The sequence below is a fragment of the Lissotriton vulgaris genome, chromosome 12 (assembly GCF_964263255.1).
Source record: "Lissotriton vulgaris chromosome 12, aLisVul1.2, whole genome shotgun sequence".
Classification (NCBI taxonomy): domain Eukaryota; kingdom Metazoa; phylum Chordata; class Amphibia; order Caudata; family Salamandridae; genus Lissotriton; species Lissotriton vulgaris.
The window spans coordinates 172,024,952-172,045,151 of record NC_141700.1 but is presented as its reverse complement, the minus strand read 5'-3'; the positions used below and the strand labels follow the sequence as shown (position 1 = coordinate 172,045,151).

Genomic DNA, 20,200 nt, shown 5'->3' with positions numbered 1-20,200 from the left:
TTATCGACAGTAAAATTGATCACCTGAATCTCCGTATTGATACCATGATGGCAAAGCTGGACAAGCATGGAGTGCGCCTCACGGAGGTGGAGCAGCATATCTCCCATATAGAAGTTAAGGAGGAGGACATCACGGAGTCCTGCACCCAGATGGAGAAACTACTGGCGGTGATACAGGCCAAGAATGAGGATTTAGAGGCAAGGCCTAGTGCAATAACTTACGCAACTTACGCATTACAGGGGTGCCCGAGTCTACTAACAAGGGTAAAATGGAACTATATGTAGAGGTAGTGCTCAAAACCATGCTGGGTGCAGAAAAGTTTTCTAGCGTGTTGGTTGTGGAGAGGGCTCATCGCTCCCTTGCACCACGCCCTGTCCCAGGGGCACCCCTGCGCCCGAAAATTTCCAAACTCCTCAATTATCGCGACAGACACTTGACCCTCCGTCTTGCAAGGGAAATGGGCGCTACCAAGTACCAGGGGATGGAGGTGGCGCTGTTCCAGGACTTTACGATGGCAGTGCAGCAGTCCCGGCGGGATTTTCAGCAAGTAAAGAAGAAGTTGCAGGTCATGAAGATGCAATATGGCATGCTGTACCCGGCGCGACTCAGAATCCAACACGGTAGCAAACCCAGAATCTTCACAACCCCAGAAGACGCTATGCAGTTTGTACAACTGGAGCGACACGAAACTACTAGAATGGACGGCGATGACGCAGATAACGAAGAGTAAAGTAAAAAGATTGCATGCTGGTCCCGACTGGTATTAATGTATATATTCTCTGCCATATGGAAAATGCTACTTGCCAGTATGCATCTGTTCTTGGCATGTAGAGCTGCAGAGTCGTACACTTTGCATTAGATCGCCACTTGGTGTTGGGCTCGGATGATTACAAAGACTTTTCCAAGAAGACAACAACCTGAAATCATCCGAGCCCAACACCAGGTTGCGATCTAATGCAAAGTGTACGACTCTGCAGCTCTACATGCCAAGAACAGATGCATACTGGTAAGTAGCATTTTCCGTTCGAGGCATATGAGCTGCAGATCGTACACTATGCATTGATTGTGCAGCAGTGTCTCCCCTAGCGGTGGTTGCTTGTATCCATTGCAGTAGTCTGAAATAGTGTTCTAAGGACAGCCTGGCCTACTGCAGCTTGCTGCTTTGCTTGCACGTCAACACAATAGTGTTTAGTGAAGGTGTGTGGTGTAGACCATGTTGCTACCTTACATATGTCCTCCAGTGGTATATTTCCTAGGAAAGCCATAGAGGCTCCTAGTTTGCGAGTGGAGTGTGCTCTAGGAGGAACTGATCGTGTGCGTTTAGCTTTTTGATAGCATATTTGTATACACTTTACAATCCACCTGGCAATCCCACCTTTGGAGATAGGGTTTCCTTTGTGTGGAGGAGAGAAAGATACAAACAATTTTGTGTCTTTCTAAAGGACTTAGTTCCATCTATGTAGTATAGTAGAGCTCTTTTAACATCTAACGTGTGTAAGACCCTTTCTGCTACAGAGTATGGGTTTTGGAAAAACACAGGTAACTCAACCGATTGGTTTAGGTGAGATAACCTTTGGTAGAAATTTTGGATTAGATCTGAGAACCACTTTATTGGGATGCATTTGAAAAAATGGTTCTTGTATAGTGAACGCTTGTATTTCACTTACTCTTCTGAGAGAGGTGATGGCAACAAGGTAAGCAGTTTTCCATGTGAGAAATTGCAGTTCACATTTATGTAGAGGCTCAAAAAGGGGTCCCATGTGTCTTGCAAGGACAAGATTTAGGTTCCATACTGGAGAAGGTGGCAGTCTGGGAGGGATTATTCTCTTTAATCCTTCCATGAATGGTTTGATTTCAGGTACCCTAAAAAGCGACAGATGTTGCCTGTTTTGTAAATAGGCTGCAATTGCTGCAAGATGTAGGAGTATGGAAGAGTATGCCAAATAAGACCCTTGTAGATGTAAAAGGTAACAAATGATATTCTGGATGGAGGCCTCCAGTGGATCAATGTGATTATGTTTGCAATAAATTGCAAATCTTTTCCATTTAGCGGCATAAAACGCTCTGGTAGTAGGTCTTCTGGCCTCTTTAATGATATTCATGCAGTCTGGTGGTAGGTTGAGATAACCAAACTCTAAGACTTCAGGAGCCAGATCGCCAAATTCAGTTGGTTTGGGTCTGGGTGTCTGATTTCTCCGTGGTTCTGTGTTAACAGCGAGGGTGTGAGCTGTAACTTCTGATGTGGAACCAGGGAGAGGTCTAGTAGTGTGGTGAACCACGGCTGGCGTGCCCACGTGGGAGCTACTAGTATGAGCTTGAGAGACTGTTAGAGCTTGCGCACCACTAGTGGAATGAGGGGGAGAGGGGGAGAGGCGGAAAAGCGTACGCAAATCTGCCTGACCAGTTCATCCATATTACATTGCCCTTGGACCGTGGGTGTGGGAACCTGGCGGCGAAAGTTGGGCATTTTGCATTTTCGTGGGTGGCAAACAGGTCTATGTGTGGTTCCCCCCGCTGTTGGAAGAATGGCTGAAGAACTTGTGGATGTAGCTCCCATTCGTGAATCTGTTGTGACTGCCGACTTAACAGATCCGCTATCTGATTGTGAACCCCTGGAAGGTGTTCCGCAAACCAATATATGTTTTGAGGAATGACCCATCTCCAAATGTTCTGTGCGAGCTGGGACAGTTGCAGAGAGTGTGTCCCCCCTATTTTTGTATATAGTACATCGCTGTCATATTGTCCGTCCGGATTAAGACAGCTTTGTTCTGTACTAGAAGTTGAAAGTTTTGAGTGCTAAGAATATCGCTAGCAGCTCTGTTCTGTTATTTTAAAAGAATTTCTAAAGCGCACTTACACCGAGCTGTTTCATGGCGCTGGTGCCGAAGAACTTAGGGAAAGGGTGATCAATGTTTATTCGTATGCTTGAGTGAACAGGAGTGTTTTCAGAAGAGTTCTAAAATGAGAGTAGAGCGTTGTAGCTCTCAACTCATTAGGAAGGGAGTTCCAGAAAAAGGGGCAAGAAAAGAGAACCTCAGTCCACCATGCTTTTTCCGTTTATAAGTGGGGATGGTAAGCAGATGATGATGGCATGACCGGAGGTCCCAGGAGGGGACATAAGGCTTGATTCTGTTGGAGACAAAGGCAGGGCCTTGGCCCGCAAGAGTCTTGTAAATGGTACAGCCCATCTTGAATTCAACGCGTTTGGCTACTGGGAGCCAGTGGAGGCTCTTCATCAGAGGTTTGACATGTTGAGACTTTGGTTGGCGGAAAATGAGCCTGGCTGCCCGATTTTGGACTAGCTGCAGGCGGTGGAGTTGATATGCTGGGATACCAGCATATAGAGCATTTGCATAATTAATGCGAAAGGTAATCATGGCCAGGGTAACGAGGATGAGGGCTTCCCTGGTCAGAAACCTGCAGATCTTCCGGATGCTTCATAGGTGGAAAAAGCAGGAAGAGACTACTGCGTTGATTTGTGGTTTCAGGGACAGGTCATTGCTAATGATAACACCCAGGCTCTTTACATAGTTAACTGGACGGGGGGAGGTTCCCAAAGAAGAAGGCCAGAAGATAGGATTCCAGGGGTTGAAAGGCCCTCCTGTGAGGACGAGCTCAGTTTTATCTGGGTTGAGCTTTAGTTGACTGGAATACATCCAGTCACTGATGGCGATCATCGTAGATTGGAAATTACTAGGGGCAATGGGAGAGGAGTCTATGTTAAATATTAACTGAAGGTCATCGGCGTAGTTGAAAACTGTGACCGGACTGTTCCGCAGGGACACCATCAGAGGTTGCATGTATAAGTTGAAAAGGAGCGGTGATAGGGCAGAGCCCTCAGGGACCCCACAGGTCAGTATTGTATTTTTTGCCACGAAGTTGTCTAGCCTGACAGCCTGGGAACGGCTGTGTAAAAAGGAGGTAATCCACTTAAGGGCCACGCCCCTGATGCCAGCGTTGGTGACACGGTCGATCAGGAGCTCATGATCGACCGTGTCGAAAGCCGCCGATAAATCTAAGATCACCAGGGCCAGGGTGACGTTCTTGATGGTTGATATGGAACAGCTTTTGTTGGTTGTTCCATCGTCCTTGAGTACTATGGTGTAAGAGATGGGCTTCCCACCCTGTGAGGGATGAGTCTGTTGTGAGCACTATCTGTGGAACAGGCTCGAGGAATGGCCGTCCTCTTGTCAAGTTTTTGGTGTTCCACCATTGCAGAGAGCGATGCGTACAGCCGTCTACCAACACCAGGTCTGTGAGCTGACCTTGAGCCTGATTCCACTGTTGTGCCAGACATTCCTGTAATGGACGCATTTGCAGTCTTGCCTGTGGTACTATGAAGATGCAGGATGCCATCCTGCCTATTAACCTCATGAATACTCTTGCCTGGAGAGACTGCTTGTGTTGGAAAGTGGAGACTAAGGCTTGAATGCTCTGTATCCTGGCTGGACTGGGATACGCTAGAGTTGTAGACGTGTTTATGGTAGCTCCTAGATACTGATGCACGTGCGAAGGCTCTAGGTGCGACTTTGTGTAGTTGATCGTAAACCCTAAGTTGTGCAACAGTTGAATTGTCTGCCGAGTGTGTTGTACACATTGGTGGAATGACTTGGCTTTTATGAGCCAATCCTCCGGATAAGGGAAGACGTGTATCTGTTGTCTTCCGAGATGTGCTGCTACTACTGCTAAGCACTTTGTGAACACCCTTGGTGCTGTTGTGACACCAAACGGAAGGACTTTGAACTGTCCTTGTATTACAAACCGTAGGTACTTCCTGTGAGCAGGAGGTATTGGGATGTGAAAATAGGCGTCCTTCAGGTCTAGTGTTGAAAGGAAATCGCTCTGTTGCAGTAGTGGGAGCACATGTTGCAGAGTGATCATATGAAAATGATCTGATTGTATGTAATGGTTGAGGGGCATGAGGTCGATAATTGGTCTCAGTGTCTTGTCCTTTTTGGGAATTAGAAAATACAGCGAGTAAACCCCTGTTCCTTGTTCCTCTAATGGGACTAGTTGAATAGCATCTTTTCGTAGAAGTGCTAGAACTTCTTGTTGAAGTAGAGTCAGGTGATCTGTAGACATAGGATGCTGCCTGGGTGGTATATTTGGGGGGTTGCTGTAAGTTCTAGGCAGTAGCCATGTTGGATAATCTGTCTCACCCACCTGTCCGTTGTGATGGAATTCCAGACAGGCAGGAGCTGTGTTAATCTGCCCCCCCGCCCCCACAAGAGTGGAATGCTGTTTGGGGAGCAGAGGGAAGTCACTGTTTAGTTGTGGAGGAGGAGCGATTGCTGTTACCGCGTCCTCTTCCCTTGTTATTATTGCCCCTGTATCCTCCTCTAAAATACCCTTTGTTTGAGGATGTTTGAGTTTGCGTCTTGAAAGATGTTGTTGTGTCTGCTCCAGTTTGTTTGGAGCCTCCTCTATAAAAGGGGCGACGAAAAGAACCTCTAGTCTGTGTGGACTGTAGAGCTCCCATTGACTTTGCAGGGTCTGTGTCTTTTTTTCCAGTGTGGTGTCTACTTCTGGGCCAAATAATTGTATTGTATTGTATATAGTTCTTGTATAGCGCAACTGCCACCCTACGGGTATCCTGGCGCTTTTTGAGAGAACCTAATCAGATGGTTTTGGTTGAAAGGCTGGTTCAAGATTGTGGTTTGCACCTCTTGTTGGAACCCTGAAATGCGCAACCACGCATGTCTTCTGAGTATGACACTAGTATTTTCGGCTCTAGCAGCTGTGTCTGCAACATCTAGGGCACATTTTATTGAGGCATTTGAGATTAATTTGCCTTCTTGTATGAGCTCTGTTGCCTGATCTCTATATTGATCTGGAAGGTGTTGTAGTAGTGTCTCTAATTGGTCATAACGTGATAAAAGGGCTTGCGTATTGGCAATGCGCCATATACTTGTAGCTTGTGCCGCTATTCTTTTACCTGACGCATCAATAACTTTGGATTCCTTGTCAGGTGGGGGCGTCTCACCAGAAGTCTGTGTATTCGCTAGTTTTCTTGCATTGGACACTACTAAAGAGTCTAACGGAGGTTGTCCTTTAATAGAGGTTGGATCAGCTGGTGCAGGCCTATATTTCTTTTCTATTCTTGGATTTAGTACCCTAGTGCGCACAGGATCTTTGAATATTTCTGGAGCATGCTTAATGACTCCCTTGATCATGGGAACAATTTGAGTAAATCTGTGTGATGGCTCAAATGTGTAACAGAAAATCTTCAATGTCAACAGAGTGCATTGTGACGTGGTAAAGAGCAGCTCTGTGTAAGAGGTGGTTAAAACCAAGAGTGTCTTCTGGTGGAGAAGGCTTTGATGGGTATAACTGTGGATCAGGGATATCAGGCACATTATGTGATGGAAAAGTGTAGACATCCTCATCTAAAGGATATATATGTGGGTCTACAATTGGATCCTCCCCACCACCTAAGTCATACTCCTCAGTCTGTGGTGAATGTGATGATGCAGGAGAGGGGACAGGAGAGGTTTGAGGTGATATGTAAGGAGGGACAGGAGAGGAAAGAGGGACAGGAGAGGGAGGGTGCATAGGAGAAGATGCACAGTCCTCCTTGGCAGGAACCACATATGGAGGTGGTGTTTCTGCTGGTCTCTTTTTATGAGGTATAGCACCTACATGTCCAGTCTTTGGGTTTATGTAGATCTTCTTTTGTTTAGGATCTGGTCTAAACAGTTCATCTTCCTCTACAACCTTCTTCGGCGTCAACTTTTTCGGTTCAGACAGAGGTTGTTTTTGGCGTTTTGCCTTGGGAGGTGTTACAGCGTCATGAGGCAAAGTTTTCAGTGCCGAAGGTGTTTTCGACTTAGTAGGCGTGTCCGAGGACTTGGGAACCTCGGTATCAGGCTTTGCGGGTGTTGGCACCGGAGCGGGAGTCTTCGGAGTGGAAGCTGGCCTCGTCGGCTTTTTGGCGTCGGGCGCTGGCTTTTCCTCCTTAGGTTTGGAAGCGGGCGGCTTGGGAGCAGGAGCTTCTTTCGGTGCCTGTACCTCTTTAGGCTTCGGCGTTCAAGGATCTTTTACTTTCGGTGCCGAAGGGTCTTTCGCTTTCGAAGGGTCTTTTGGCCTCGCTGTCGAAGGGTCTTTGTGTTTCGGTGCCCATGGAGGTAGTGGAATCGGCACGTGTGGCTTGCTCGGTGCCGAAGCACCGGAAGGCGTAGTTGTTTTCCTCTGAGCAGAGCTCGAAGGCTGGGCTTTAGGAGGAAGTACTTGGTCTCGACTGGGCCCCTTGGGCAGAGTGCTGACCTTCGCCTTTGGCTTGGGCAGTGCATGTGGTGCAGGGGCAGAGGTACTCACGGGTTGACGTGATGGAATCGAGTCGTCCGAGTCCTCTGCTTCTGATATGATCTGGAGATCAGGCGAATCCTCTTCCAGAACGAGCGGAGCCTCGTCGTCGAAGATATCCTCCGGTGCTGGGGCTGATGTCCACATTTCATGTCGACGGGCCCTCCGATCTCGGATGGTCTTTTTCAATCGGAAGGATGCACAAGCTGTGCAGGTCGACTCGTCGTGATCCGGCTATAGACAGAGGTTGCAAACCTCGTGGTTATCGCTATGTGGAAATTTTGCTCGGCATACCGGGCATTTCTTGAATGGAGTTCTTTCTATGTGGTGTAGGCCGCACGGCGTCGATAGGCCCAGCGGCCCGCGTCGATGAACCGGAATCAAGTCGATGGCGTCGAAAGTTGTATTCGATGTCGATATTAGTTATAGGAAGTTTTTGCGCTTTGAAGTTGCAGAAAAAGTTTTTCTAGCCGGAGCAGAGAAACTTTCATCCGAACCCAGTGGGGAAAAAAAAACAATCTAAGGATGGAGCCGATGCCCATGCGCAGTATTGTCCAAGGGAGGAGTCCCCTATATCGTGACTAAAAGACTTCTCCAAGAAGACAACAACCTGCAATCATCCAAGCCCAACACCAGGTGGCAATCTAATGCATAGTGTACGATCTGCAGCTCATACACCTCGAGCATATAGTTGTGTATCACTATAACTCTGTAGTTTGAAGGCATTGTGGCTCCTACGTAGGGCATTGACACAGGGGTAAAGTATACAGTATTTTGAAAATGTGATCAGGTTCACTGAGAGGGATACTTGCTTTGGGATACCTCCAAATAGACAATAAAGCAGATATGCTGAAGCAGTAGCAAATGGTGAAGATACGCGAGTGCTGAACCGCCTGATACCCTAGGAGCGACATTGGTTGATGAGTTGGGTATATGAAAATTTTTACATGACTGTTTAGGTCTGCTTTATATTACTGTTCTATAATTGTTTGTCACATGTAATGGGACCATTAATCATGATCTGTATCAGGATAAGTGGCTGGAAATTGAAACGCAACCCTTTTAGAATGAGTGCTAGTTGGGATGCGGGATTCTCTGCCTCCTTTGACATTGCAGCAGGACAGGGGGGAGTTCTTTTCTGTATACTATTCTAAACCATATCATCATGAGATGAGCTAGGGGACAGAATCTGTGTTGCCCTGACCCCCACCTTATTCCAACAAGAGGGGTCGGTGGGCAGCTAGTTTCCTCCAAGAGGGCACAACCCACGCAATTAATGGTTGGGGCTGTAGTTTGTGAGCAGATTAGCCGATTACAGCGGGATGGGTGGTTAGATTTTGTTTTCGGTGTTCATTGCCTTAGGTTTTCTTAGCATGATTGGGAAGATAACGTGGGAGGGGGCTTGGCAAGGGGGATTGTTCAGATGCATCATTCTGAAAAGCAGAATACATGAAATGCAGACATCATGCAAGAGCAAGAATAGATGCTGTGTTCAAAGTTACTACATTGATAAAATTCAAGACGGATGACAACTGGGGATGGTAAACTAACCTGGGTAACATGGAATGTTAAAGGTCTTAACAATGCGAAGACGACAAGGCAGGTGATGGCTTATCTGGATCGTCACAACGTCCAAGTTGCGTTACTGCAGGAAACTCACCTTATCAAGCATGCAGCTGGGCAGTGGCCACTAGATTAGCTGGGGTAAAATTGGCCTCTTCCTACACCTCGTATACGAGGAGAGTTAGGATTTTAATTTAAAAAAATCTCCCGTTTGTAACCTCACATGTGAACATAGATAACAATGGTCGGTATATAACAGTTCAGGGGAAACGGTGCAGTATGTTGGTGACAATTATCAATATCTATGGGTCTAATATCGAAGTCCCTGGTTTTTACGAGACACTGTGGAGTAAACGTCATAGGTTGCAGTCAGCTGCAATCATTTGTGGGGGCGATTTTAATGTATTAAACCCTGCGTTGGACCGACACTCCATTGCAGAACCCACAGTAAAAAAGGCTGCACATGCCGTTAAGAATGTTATGCAAGGTTTGTCTCTCAGATATCTGGAGGTTGAGACATCCAGAGGTGCAGGAGGGTACATGTCACTCCTATACTTGTCAGTCATGGTCACAACTGGGCTATTGGCGGACTACCAGTGATGTGAACTGGTTGATCACTAAGGTTACCCACTTGCCTCGGACGCTGTCCGATCATTCCCCATCGCAACTCACAATGTTAATACCCACGTATACGCCACCACTGTTCCAATGGAGACTGCAATACACCGCGTTGCGGGACGAGGTTTTCCGGGAGGGGGTGCGTGAAGCGGTTGAACAATATTTTACTGAAAATGTTAGGTCAGTACAATTGGGAAGCATTCAAAGTAACGATACGTGGAGTATGCATAAGCCTACAAACTGGAGTGCTTAAATCACTAAGGGGATCTATGAGACAACTTGAACAAGAGCTGGCACTTCTTGAGCGGCATTATAAAAATACATCAGATGGCGCTACACTAGCTTCTATTCAATCGAAAATCACTGAATATAATGATCTGGCAGATCAAGAGGTGAGGCATATGTCCCGGCGCTGGATAGCTAGATACTATGGGGAGGGAGGCAGACCAGGACGGGCCTTAGCTGCCAATATAACTGAGCCATGGGTGAAAAACCGTGTAGTGCAATCTATTGCAGATGGTGACACTAAACATTGCGGCACAACAGGTATTCTTAATTAGTTTGTACGCTACTATAATTCATGTATAGCAGTAGACATACAGCGGATGACGATGAAATAAGCACAATATTTCAAAGATATAGCCCTGGTTTGGTTGTCGAAAGGTCAACAAGACTTTCTAATGCACCCGCTAATGATAGATGAAATACCTGACGCTATACTAGCTCTGCCTAACGGCAAAGCTACAGGCACAGACGGGCTCCCAGCGAAGTATTATAAAAGAGTACATCGGCATACTGGTCCCACATCTTCGCAATATGTTCGATGAAGCCTACGAACAGCAGCGGCTTCCAGACACACTTCGCGAAGCACTAATTATCGCCCTACTGAAACCAGGAAAGGAACCTGATAACTGTAAATCATATAGGCCATTGTCACTAATGACCACTGATGTCAAGATACTAGCGAAAGTGCTAGCAACCAGTTTGAGGTTTCCGGTACCGGTCATGGTGTTACCTGATCAATCAGGATTTATTACTACACGCTCCACAGCCAACAACCTACGGACGCTTTTTGCTGTAATGCATCTTCTGGATCCTGCCTTGCATGCAGCGGCGGTCCTGCTGAACGCCGCAAAGGAATTCGATTCTATCTCCTGGAGGTATATGTTTGCAGTGTTACATCGTATGGGTGTGCCATACATTTATACCAATTGAATCAAGTTGCTATACACGGCGTCAGTGGCTCGTGTGCATATTAACAGGCCGACGTCTGATACATTTCCAATTAGACGCGGAACAAGGCAGGGCTGCCCTCTATCACCTCTGTTTGCAGTGGTGTTGGAGCCACTGGCCTGTATATTGCAGCAGCGACATGCACGGGCAGCGTTGCGTTTCCTCCAGCGGCCATTAGCGGTGTCCGTGTATGCAGACTACATGGTCTTGTATGTGCGCGAACCAGCGGTGTATTGGAACAACTTATTAGAGAATATGTTAGATTTGACTGGCATTCAGTTCTGAGAATTAATTGGAACAAGTCGGTTGTGATCTCTTTGATAGTAGGCACAAAGCAGGATGAAATGGGATACCCATTAGAAGGGAGTACAGACCCAGTAAAATACCTAGGTATTTGTATTCATAGAGACCCAAAGACCGTTATACGCACAAACTATGGCACTGCGATATCTCGACTTGAGGAGCAAGTCACTAGATGGATTCAGCTACCATTAACGTTTGCAGACAGAGTGGCTTTGCTTAAAATGGTGGTCCTTCCGAAATTTTTATACTGGTTTGTAACTATTCCCATTCAATTGAGGCAACATTTTTTAACTACACTGCACGCATTACTGATCACGTTAGTCTGGGGAGGTTAAAAAAAAAAAAAAAAAAACCTGTTAAATGGGTGGTATGGACGTTGCCATATGAGATGGGTGGGCTTACGGTGCCTGATATGCAATTATATTACTTATGTGCACAAGCTCAATATGCCTTTTACTGGCAAAACATGCCACCATACACACCACATGTTGCGGTGTAAGCAGAAGCGGTCCACCCAATACCACTAAAAGCAATGATTGTTAATGATACCACAGTGTTTGAAAGAAATTAAGTGTATACAGTACAGTGTACCTCTCATGCCTTGAGTGAATTTGGGAAACGTGCACAGAGGTTACCACTGTATGCACCGGCAATGCCCCTGGTGCATCATAAGGCGATATTTGTGATGAGTGAAACGGGCTCCCTAAAGGCTTTACAAAATGTATGTGCGCACACAATGGGCGATATATATATCCCAAGTGAAAATGTATTGATCTCCAGACTAGTGTGGGGGACGAGGAAAAGTGTCGTGTTGACATTGATATACAGTAGACTACGAGCTGCAGTGAGGGCGTTATATCCCGGTTTCCCTGATGAACCTCCAACTTTGGGGGCTTTACAAATTCTATACACTACTCAAACTCGGAATAAATTGGTTACTCGATTGTATAGAGCTTCACAGATAGATGAGACGGCTGTTAGTTTAGGCCCCATGGGCAAATGGAATGCTATTTTGCCCCAATCACTAACAGAGGATGACTGGGCAACGTGCTGTAGGCTAACAGGTCAATTTACTTCAAATGGAAATCTCATGCTGATACACTATAAATATGTTCACTAGATGTACTATACGCCAGCACAACTCCGTAAGTATGGCCTGAGGGATTCGCACTGCTGTAAAAGGTGTGGCGCAGATAAGGCTGATTTTAAACATTTGGCATGGAGCTGTCCTAAAGTGGCTGACTTCTGTGGGAAAGTTACAGTAGCTTTAACAGAAATGGTGGGCGAACAAATAGCATATAACATGAATATTTGTCGGTTAGGAAATGTGTTGCAGCTAAAAGCTACTCATCGGAAATTAGCGGCTAAATCGATATTGTTGGCGAAGCGCAGTCTCTCGCTACAATGGAATGGTAGAACTGCACCTAAATGGACACATTGGTTAAAGGATATAGCATATTGTCATGATCAACTTACATGTTATGCGGAAGAACTGCCTAATGCTTCAAGACCACGTGACATATGGGGTCCATTCACTGCCTAGATGTTAACTAAATCGACTGACTACTGACATTCTATGCGATGTTAATGTGTTTATTGTATATTTTTGCTATGAACAGTGTTTTAATATCATTCCTGAACGAAATGAGTCTATCAATTTGCTGCTATGTATTCTGTAACACAGTGAAAATAATGAGGTTATATTGATGTTATAATATGAAAAAGTATAAATAAACTATAAAAAAAAGAATAAAGGAGCTCTTAACAAGACTTCTCAGAAAGTAGATCAAAATCAAATGGGCATTAACAGCTCCAGCTTTGTTCAAAAACTTGAAACCTCAAACATGAGAAATCATTCACTCTAGAACTATTGTGGTGGGGAAAAACAACAAAAAAAACAATAAAGTTACAGGTTTTTTTTTTCCTGGCTGACTCCACAATCAGCCAATGAATAAATAAAATCAACATGGGTTACCAAATCTTTAGGATTCTGCTAAATGACACTAACATTATACTAATAGACCAACCACCAGATCAGAAGTATATTCAGAAGGGGCTTTTTTTTTTTTTTTTTAAACACTCCAAAGCTTTCTAAAAGTATTAATGCTACATTTGATTGAAATAAATAGAAAGCAATTGAAAATGTAAGGCAGGCAGTCTGGAAAGAGTGGGTTTTACAGCAGCTTATTAAAAACAAATAGGCACAAGCTGCTTTTTTAATCCTAAATCTTCACGTATCAAGGGAGTAAATCAATTGTCAATTTTCTTAGGTAATATTACACTGGACAATTAATTCCTTTCCTTGGAAGGTGAGTCTAAGGAGTCCGGCAACATTACTCCCTTGAAACTTGATCCCCATCAGATTATCTGGGACAAGGCAAAGGCACCAGGATCACAGACTGAGGAATTAAGGTTGGATCCTCTTAAAAGCACGGAAAGGAAACTGCACGCTTAGTGAAAAAGACCCCATAAGAGGCATGATATCAGAAGGCATAAAGTGATCACAGATGAACAGAGCATCGTGAGTAAAGCGTGAGACAGAATGGCTAGAACAGAATAATTCCCTCTGCAACAGTGCCATTGCCTTCTTCCTTTGAATGCAGAATGGGAGGTGGAAGGAAAGGTCCAAAACAGACTTCTTAAGCGCCACTAGACAAGCCGCTTTAGTGAGTGAGCCCTAGCCATAAAACAAGAATTAGGGAAATACCACGTATTGTGTTAACTGGAGCTTTTTAAGCTTACAAAGTGTATATAACGTGATGTTTACAGAAAATAGGAAGTGCTTTATGGAGTATTTTGGAAAGTTAAAAAACTGTACCAATTTGGACATTTTAGAAACTCTATAAGCATGATAGAGATCCTATTATTGATCAGGAGCCGGGCTGAGTCAAATGGATTTGGCAGACAACAGTGAAAGCTTGGAAAATAAATTTAAGAACATTATGGAAAGGTGTCAATGGAGGAGAAAATGGCATCCAGCTAGCGGCTGTCCACGAGCTCACCGGGAGTTGGGGGGATACACACACCATGTGAATTGCTAAAGGAAGGTGGCGTATGACTGTGTAGGTGTTAAGGTTGTAAGAAATCTCTGCTTACGGGCGATGTTTGGACAGGAGAATGGTGCAAAGAGCTTCTCTCCACGAGGTGTTGGAGAAACTTTGGTGCAGTTTAGAGAAAGCTCAGTGCAGTGAGGCGAGACCAGCGGTGAGCGTGTCACAGGAATAGTGCATTTAGTGGTTGACCAGGGACGTCCTGGAGGGAGAGCGCTGTAGGAGGGTGGTCCCAAGAAGTGAGGAATGCCCGCAGACTCACTTCCAGGTTCGCATGGAGAGGGAGGAATTGCTGCGGCAGAGGCAACTTCTGTAACCCTGCACTACACGACTCAGGCACTGCCTGAAGCTACATCGCATGCTCGGATACAGTACAAGCATATACAAATCTCTGGACCCTTTCGAACAACCAGCATATTCAGATGGAAGACTGGAGGAGGGGAGGAGGCACTCAAGCTTGAAACTGTCCAGGTAGGAAGACGGAAGCGGTTTGGCTAATGAAGGGGAAGGCACAGAAACCAAACGGGTATACACTAAAGAGTGCCGGAAGGGTTGGTGACTTTAATACATCTAAGGAACAACCCCCACAGGGGAGGAAGTCTGACCAGTAAAAGTGATAGCAAAAGCCACGAGGGTGGGAAAAAATAACTCTCCGATGTTGGAGGAAGAAGCGAGTGTACCGCTTATAAAGCAGCAAGGGGCTCTTGGGAATCTTCAATCACAGCGGTTGGGTAAGGCGAATTCCGTCCTCTAAACCTAAGACTTTAAAGATTACCCCCTCTCTTAGGTCCGACTTCAAAGTATGTGAGAAAAGACTCGAACCCAGGAGGGTCTCCCTTTCCTCCAACACCCAACAAGTTCTCCCTGCAGTGGTCCTAGACTTAAGTTCTGATGCAGTAACTGTTATAATGGGTAAAGGGCCCAAGGATACATTGGAAGAGCAGTGCCTGTTATAATGGGTAAAGGGCCCAAGGATACATTGGAAGAGCAGTGCCAAGATTACAGTACAGACACAGGGAAAACACTTTTGATTCTGGTTAGTCCAAATCAATATCAGTGCTTAGCAGAAGAGGACACAATAGCAAATACAGAAAAGAGAGGAGAGATAGAAGGCAATGCCATTACCCCAGTAAGGTCAAAACCCAACAATGTGTACGTGGGTCCAGGAGATGTAGGACTAGAATAGAATTATGAAGTACCTGCAATTACCCGAACTGGAGGTCCCTCCTCAGGTCACTCCCAATAAACCCTGTAGAGAACAAGACTCTAGCTCAGGCCGGCTCTTTCGAACAGCTAATAAAAGCTCTTTCGGAGGAGGATAAATATGGATTTGCTACCTCTCAAGCTCATCAAACTGAGAGTCAGGGTGTTTGCGAGGGCCTCGATGAGAAGTTGGAATCACTATCTCAAAGAACATATGCATTGGAAGCTTTAGTGGCGGAACTTAAAGAAACCACAACTCAGGATAGGCATGAGTTGATAGGCTGAAGGTGAAATTCAAAGATAGCCAAGATAAATATGAGTCCTTGGAGAACAATGATAGAATGCATAAAATTAGGCTGCTGAAAGTGCGGAAAGGAAACTGGAGGGAGAACAAACACTTTTATAGTTGAGAGGGGCAAGATGGCAGGCACTCTACTAGCGGAGTGAGCTGACTTTATGTGCTCTCCTGAGCGACGTTCCCCCTTCAATGTACATGGTCTGAGGCGGTGTGGATGTGACGAGAGAAAGAGGAAGAAATTACTGTGCTCTCTAGCATTATCTGGCATTCGTGGCTGTGGCGTTTGGAGCTCCCGGCACCCTCACGACTGACTTCTGTGGGCCCCCTCCTATGGGCAGCGGCTTTGGCGACCTGTTCCTGCTCGGTGTCTGATGGCTCCAAAAAATACAGGAAAGAGCTCTAAGCCTAGAGGACAGCCAGTGGGCTCTGGAAGCCCCGAAAAAACTGAAGGTAAGGTGAAAAAAAAACGGTCAGCAATAGGAGCAGCAGCTAGTCGGCACGGAGTAGGAGGAACTGCAGAGCGGGCGGCGGGTCGAGCGAATGGAGGAGGCATATCTGCTCGCACTCGCCAGACGGTCTCTTCGATGTTCAAGGCGCATAATCAAAAGATCGCGCTGGCTGGAGTTAAATCCCCCACGAAAACAACAGCGTCTCCTCCGCTACCGGCAGAATCTGAAAATCCTGGGTCATCCAAGGAGGCTCTAAATCAAGGTTCTTTATTTACAGTTGGGATAGATTCTAGCAATTTAAGAGATCTAGGCGCTGCTGGTAAAGCTGGGGGTCTGAGATGCAAGATATGATGGGTGAAGGAACCAAACTTTCCGGATCTGAAACATGCCAGGAGAAACTAGTAATGAATTTGGAGCCAGGAACCAGTGAGAGCGAGGAAAATTGCCAGAATGCCAGAACAATGCCTTATGGGAAAAGTAGTCCCCTCAAGCGAGGGCCAGGAAAATTAGCAAATTGTGTGCTTAGACCCACTGGCAATTAAACTTTCTTCTGACCTCCAAAATGAAGAAACTTTGGGTCACATGAAGGATGGAGACTCAGGGGATACATTTTAGTCTATGTCTGACCCTTCTAACTCTTCAGGGGACGAAAGTCCTGGGAAGGATTGGGCGGAGGAAGAGAGCGATGCAGGCAGTCTTCCACATGGACGAGGGAGCGTTTGGAGAAAACTTTCCATATATTTCAGACCCCCGTTCTCTAGGCAAGATCCCGGGCTAGCTGGCTCAATGGTTTGGGATTATTCTCTCTCTTCTAAACTTGACGGAAACGACGCAACCAATGAAGCGATAACTTTAGGAGCCCGAAGCTTAGATCAAGTCATACCTAGCGAAATAACCCTCTCAACCATATATCAAAGTATTCTGGCTCATAGGGAGGAGACTCAGGTGGAGAGCTCACAAATCCAGGGGGGTTACCATAAATTGCAGAACTCAATCCTGAGTGTGGCTAAGACCTGCTTCTGACTTTGCTGCTAGAATAGGAGAAGCAGAAGCCAGAATCTCCACACTGGAGGACGAACTAGGAGTGCAAAGAGCAATTACTCAACCCCTGGAAGCTCAGAAGATGGATACAATGTGGAAACTGACTGACCTTGAGAACCGGTCAAGAAGAAATAAACTACGTATACTGGGCATTCCGGAAGGCAAGGAAGGTGCAGATGTTCCTCAATTTGTAGTGGAACTGTTTATTGAAGCATTCCCTGAGCTAAGGGAGTGGGACTGGAAGAATGAACTTCAGAGGGCCCACCGGTTTCCTTTTAAATCAGCAAAAAAAGACTTGCCAAAGTATTGAAAAACCCAGTGCCATTTTGATTTGTCTCGATAACTTCCTGGCCCAAGAGGCACTGTACGATTTAGCTAGACCAGATAGAAAAAGGGCAGGGAAGGGGTGTGAGTTTTTTTGCGAGACCTGACTATTGCCAGGTCACAGTCGAAAAAAAGATGGCAGCTTGGCCAACTAATTCCACGATTTCAGGAAAAGGGGGCACATGTGTTTCTGCTTTATCCTGCTAAACTGAAAGTGGTTTTAAAGGGGGAGGCAACATTTTTCCTTTCTGAAGTCTCAGGAAAGGAATTCCTGCACGCAATGTAGGATAGGCAGAGAGATCGATTTGATGTACTCAAGTATATAATTATATCTGTGCGGATCTTTGCCACTCCAAATGTCCCAAGGTGTTTTTTTTTTCCCTTTTCTGAAGCCCGCTCTGGATGGATTTAAATCAGTGGAGGGGACCTTACTATTCTTTTCCTCTTTTCTTTCATGGTGGGGGGGGGGGGGGGGGGGGGGGGGGAGGGGAGATCGGAGCTTAGGCGAGAGAGGGGTTGCAGTTAGCTCTCCATCACAGAGGACCAATGGTCCTTAAGCCTCACACGTTGGGTGGAAGGGAGGGTTATGGGGGGCAGGAGAGTCAGGGGTCAAGGATGTGGGGTGGAAGGGGGAGTGTTGCAGGGGTTTTAGTTTGTTCTATGTTTTGTGATTATGCTGCTACATGGAAAAATAAGTTAGGAGGGTGCTTTGCTACAGTGTTCAAAGCTTTGCATTATCATGCAATGTATGATTCGGAGTATATAAACCATAAGGATGATGGGTAGTTTGCGCATTTGCTCACTTAATATATGTGGTCTCAAAGATAGGAGAAAGCGGAGCATGTTAGCCAAACAGCTTCGTTATATGCATATTGACTTACTATGCCTTCAAGAGACCCATATACAGTGGAGTAAGCGGTGGTGGCTGAGGGATCTTGGGCTTGAAGTGTTGGCCTGTACCGGGCAAGGCACAACTATTAGGGGGGTGGCTTCTCTTGGCAGGCCAGGGGTGGCGTCATATAAACAAGTCAAATTTGACAATCTGGGACCCTGGGCCATTATTGAAATTATAGTAAATAACACTCCCATACCACTTTGCTCTATTTACGGATAAAACGTGGACAATCCGGATCTTTTACATTTTTTAAGTGTTGAATTTGCTCTATGGCCACACCCTTTAGTATTTTGTGGGGACTTTAACATCCATTTAGACAGTAAGTTCAATTTATATGGTACTCTCCCTTATCAAGGTAGGAAAACCAGATTCTTCACAGCTCTCCAAGGATTGGTGAAGGAATAGGAGTTCTTTGATAGCTGGCATGAATTTAAATCATCTGATCCTGGGTTCCCGTTTTACTCGGCTCCCCCCAATAAACTAGTTCGGCTGGACCATTTCTTTTTATCTAATCAATTTACTGCGATGAGTAAGATTAAGTTCTTTCCGAGAATCATCTCAGACCACAATCCTTTAACAAAAGAGATTCCATTGAGAGGGGATCTCAAAGGCTTAGAGGCCCTGGACCTTTGAGAGGAAGCTTCTGTTTTATGATTAATACTGTACTCATATGGTCAAGTGGATTGAGGAATTTTCTTCTATTAATCGGAAAACAGCGTCAGTCTGTACTGTGTGGGATGCTTTTAAAGCAGCTGTCCGAGGGGAAACATTGAACTTTACTATAGCCTGGCAAAAATCAATACAGGAGGAAATAAAAAACTGGGTAGACCAATTAAGATTAGTAGAATATAAATTAATGAGTAGAATTCAGCTGGGGGAAATACAGGCAGGGTTGTGGCCAAACAAATGCAACAGGTGAGGTAGTTAATCGTATCTGTAAAATTCAGGATCATGTAGGGCAGGTCAAGGATACTCCGGCAGTGATTTTGAGTGTTTTTCAAAACTTTTATAGTCAACTCTATGCTGAGGGGCCTGCTGTAATAGGGTCAAATTCTCCGGAAGACTTTTTTAATGATATGGAAACAATGAAGGTAACCCAGGAGCAAAATGAGGAACTTGAAGCCCAGTTTACATGGGTGGAAATATACCTTGGAATAACCTCACTGGTCATGGACAAAGCTGCTGGTTCAGATAACATTCCTCTAGAATTTTATAAAACGTTTGTTCTTAAATGACGACATACTTTTATTTGAAACTGTCCGAATCAACAATTATACCCCTTGCCGTAAGACAACCTTTATTGTTTTTCGGAAAAAATAAGCCTGAACTCAATCCAGCTTCCTACAGGCCTATAACCTTGATCAATTGCAAAAGTAAAATGTATTCGAAACTTCTTGCAGTTAGACTAGGAAAGGTTATTACCCCTCTGGTATCGCTACGCCAAAACGGGTTCATTCCAAGAAGGGACACGGCAGATCATGTCCGCCGTGTAACAGTCTTTCCCGATTGGGCACAGGCCTTGAGGTCACCGCTGGGGGTTCTCCTTTTGGACGCTGAGAAAGCATTCTATAGGGTCTTCTGGTGGTTCGTGTGGTCTGTCCTACATAGGAAGGGGCTAAGTAGATGCTCTGTGCAGGATGTTAAAGCAATGTATTTATCAACAGAGCGGTGATCCGGATTTCTGGGCAGGATTCTAAGCCATTTACCATCAGCAGAGGTATGAGGCAGGGGTGTCCTTGCTCACCCCTCCTCTTTTCCCTGTATATTGATCCCTTTTTAAGGAAACTCGATTTGAACATCCATATTAAAGCGGTAAGGATAGGGGAGATTGAGTATAGGGCACTGGCATACGCCGACGATATTGCCGTTCTCACGTCAGACGTAGTCTCCGCCTTTCCAGTGGTGAAAGATCTAGCAGTTC

General features: G+C 45.5%; 1 protein-coding gene and 1 pseudogene across 1 annotated transcript in view; one reads left to right on the top strand and one right to left on the bottom strand.

The window, feature by feature from the left end:
- The window catches only part of URI1 (URI1 prefoldin like chaperone), a 466,682-nt gene that overhangs the window by 374,458 nt on the left and 72,024 nt on the right, over positions 1–20,200 (bottom strand). The window lies entirely within an intron of this gene.
- Positions 15,025–20,200, top strand: part of LOC147673784 (insulin receptor substrate 2-like) — a 67,764-nt pseudogene continuing 62,588 nt past the window's right edge.